This window comes from Actinia tenebrosa, unplaced genomic scaffold, assembly GCF_029948245.1.
Source record: "Actinia tenebrosa isolate PJP-AT-01 unplaced genomic scaffold, QUT_ActTen_1.0 PGA_scaffold2__45_contigs__length_23673736, whole genome shotgun sequence".
NCBI classification, from domain to species: domain Eukaryota; kingdom Metazoa; phylum Cnidaria; class Anthozoa; order Actiniaria; family Actiniidae; genus Actinia; species Actinia tenebrosa.
Window position 1 is genome coordinate 22594538 of NW_028292579.1, and position 3958 is coordinate 22598495.

Here is a 3958-nt window from a genome sequence, read left to right on the forward strand (position 1 = left end):
TTTCTATGCTGGCGCCAACGTGCGAAGCATAGGTGTACGTCTCTCCTAAACCATGGGCGGCACCCTCTTTGTTGCGAAAATCAGGGTTGGTAAGCTTAAACTCATTCCTTAATCGCTCCCATGCGACTTTGTCATATTTGTTATCCTTCGGCTTAAAGATAGTGTCACTAGGAAGCGGTGCTCCTAACTCAAACAATATCCTACGAATAGTAAAAGCAACATGAAATCGCAGGAAAGGAATATGGAACATGTCCGCGGCTATACCGCATCCTTTAGTAGCAGCCCAGACAGCAAAGTTTAACTGCTGCGGCCAATACCGCATGTTGGGACCTGATAACCATTCTCTGGATTCTTTCCCTGAGGTATGTTTCATGGCAGTTTCTCTAAAGATGTCTCTGACTTTTATTTTGAAAGTCGTAGAACCCACGGGGATTTCTAAGGAGGTAACCATCTTAGCAAAGTCATTTGCACCGCCTTTGTTGTCGTAAAACGGGTAATCCTCCGTTGCCGGTAATAAATTCTCTGGAAAATTAGGCTGCCTTTCTTTATGCTCGGGTTTTGGGTTCTTTGGCTCCAAGTCCGCATTGCTGTACATTCTGGAGCCGTTATAGTAAATCCCATCGGGTCTTCTTTCGAACTTACTAGGGTCTGCATGCGGAAACATCTTCCTAAATGCTCTCCAGTTGGCATAATCCCGGTTGTCGTGATGTGGCTGCTCCTCTATGTTATTCCCAAAAGCGTCGTACATTAGTATATATAATGGATGTTATACCTTCAGCACCTCAGTTGTACCCAGATGTTCCCACCATAGGTCCTACAGAATTGAACGCCGAGAACTTTCGTTTAAACAAGGCGAACTTAATACTGGCTTACTTGGAAGGGCAAGCGAAACACTACGAAGAGGTCAGGAAAAAGTACGCCAGAGCCCGAAGCATACTACATAAAATCGCGATAACTTCCGGCTCCATGTCCGTGGCGTTAACAGGCACTGGCGTTGCTACTTCGCTTACCGGACCTGGAATAGTCGTTGGCGTTCCTTTGGCCAGCGTTGGAGCCGTCTGCGGCATCGTTTCCGCTGTTACGACAGGCATTATGAAGCAATTGTCCGGTAAGATATCCAAGCACGACACACACATAGCCCTAGCAAGAGCAAAGGCTAACACCATCGCCGACTTAGTCTCCCAAGCTCTGCGGGACCGCCGCATAGACGACACGGAGTTTTCTTTGATCCTCGCGGAGGAAAAGAAATACGGCGAATTAAAGTCGGGCAATAAAAAAACCATCGTGAAAGATCTTTCCGAGGAATCTCGCAAACAGATCTATCAGAAGGCAAAAGAGGAGCTCCAAAGAAAACTCGCTCAGTAGACATCTGCTTAGAAAAGAACGTAGGTGGATTGCGACTGCACATTTCATCTTCTCGGAATCCATTCTAATAGGGGGTGGTTGGGGTCTATTTGCTGGAATATTTCGTAAATTACGTCGGGGTAATAAGGAATATCCTTATCCAGCTGACAAAACATCCACTCGGCCCTTTGCATATCTGGGACATCAGGAATACGCCTACCGGTAATTTCAGACAAAAGATAGGGAATAGCTTTGTAATATTTCCCTAGCTTTAATTTTTTCAATGTCTTTCGTAGACTTTGCGGCGAGGGCTCTTCCAAATTGTCCACGATCTCCCGCGTGTCTAAATACACCGGATGCAACCCCTGGATATAATTCATCCAGTCCCTGAAGTATTTCAACCTCTTATATGGCGTTTTCGTGCGACCTCCATTGGCGTAATACTGTTCTTTGGTAACATTTGGCACCGCATTACGAATATTCTTACCACACTCATAACACTGTGCTGACGTGTCCTCCTCTATCTGTATTTTTTTACCACAACACCAAAAAGATTCTGGCTTCGGTATGACAACTTTAGGCGTTAAACAAATCACACAGAAGTCGTTAACGAACTTCTTACACTCATGCATCGTATATCTAAAGAATATCTTTCCCTCCATTTGCGACCCCAAGAGAGCAGCAGTTAGGAACCTTTCGCGCTGTCAGCCGATCGCGCAAGACCCCCTGTAGGGCGGTTAACCGACCTCCAAAACCCCACCCCCCCCTGGCGTTTTTCGATATGCGATTTTTGGCATTGTCGGCGCTTCGCGAGTCCACCTAACTGCTGCTGGTTTTACATCTGAAACGCCCTCTATTTTGATTGGTTAATATTATTTGCAGGTGGAATCAGCTGCCAATAAAGAGCTCATCCAATAGAAAGCAATCTTTGTGTTTTCGCGCTTTTTCGTCTGTTAAGCAATCGAAGAATTTGCATATGAATCAATTAAAGACTTTTGGGCTTTCATGTTCTTCTCTAAATCTACTTTTTAAAGCATTGCTAATTTTATTTCACAAAGCAGCATACTTATTTTATCTTAGTTTATCCTAGCCTGCGTCGTGCATCTTTTCTCGTCTTTTCCCTCGTATAGACTTAACAGTTAGTTAGAGGTCGGCTCCGTGCACGCAGGCTAAGTTTATCCCCTTCAGTTTTTCTTTTCCCTTCCAAGTACGAAATATCATTACAGTTGATGCACACACCAATTCTCGCAGCAAAAACAAAATATGTACAAACACACGAAAGACACATCCGTACATTCACAAAACGTGCGGACGCAATCACACCCAAAAACCTGAAGGGAAGGTCATCAGAACCAACACACACATAAGCACCACGACGCACAAATAAATGACGGTGTTTGTAAGGCTTTGATGGTAAAGTTATTGATGACTAATAGATTAATAACTTAACCTTTAATAAAACACAAATACAATTCAAAAGCAAATACAAATACCCAATTAACACAAGAGACAGTGAAGCAGAAACGCAGGTAGGTGGGGTAGGGAAAGATTACCCACTATTCCCTACCCATCCCCCGATGTTTTAATGATTCATAATCTTATTTGCGCATTAACGTCTTATAACAGTGCAGACACCCAATGAATAAATCCTGCCTTATTGCGTTATCTGTGTCTTTATCTATAGACACTGGTCACGTTGAATTCAACACACAAAAAAACTAATAACGCACAATCGCACACCGGTATGTGTAAGGAATCTTTCGTATAAGTGATTGAATTCTGATGAATTATCCGCATCATTAGACAACAAATATAATGACAAGAAATCCTAGCACTAATAACAAGTTGGAGTTGAAATGTTATTACCAACCCTAACCCTAATCTTAACATAAACCCTAGCCAAGTTGGGGTTAAAACCCTAGCACCAATTTTGACGACCAAGTTGGAGTTAAGACCCTAGCACCAATTTTGGCCAAATGGGGGCTAAAACCCTAGCTCCAATTTTGACGACCAAGTTGGGGTTAAGAAACTAGCACCAATTTTGACCAAGTTGGGGTTAAGACCCTAGCACCAATTTTGACCAAGTTGGGGTTAAGACCCTAGCACCAACACTCAAAATTTTAACCAAGTTGCAATTGATTATGGGTATCAGGGTACCCAAAAATTGCTAGAAAAGAATGTTTTTTACATTTTTACATTTTCCGAGAGAATGCACAAGCTACTATTTCCCAAAAAAATATTTTTAATGGCGATTATAACTAGCACTAGTCTGACTCTGCATGCAACCTAAATCAGCTGGAGAATTAAATCATATACATTTTCAAATATTTTTCTAGTCATTTGTTGGATTGTTGTGTTTTTTGTTTTTTGAATTGTTTAATTGACTTAATTTAAATTGTTTATTTGTTTCTCCTTGTTTTTACAGATTGATTTATACATTGATTATTGATCCATCGATTAATTGATCTATTGTTCATTATTATTATTATTTATTTCGTTGCTTTTTCATTTGAAGTATGCAAATTAGTCATTGCTGACAGGTACTTCCGGATTCCAAGAAAAACGGAGACCAAAACAAACGCAGGCTCTAACTACCACAGGTAACCCGCCTACA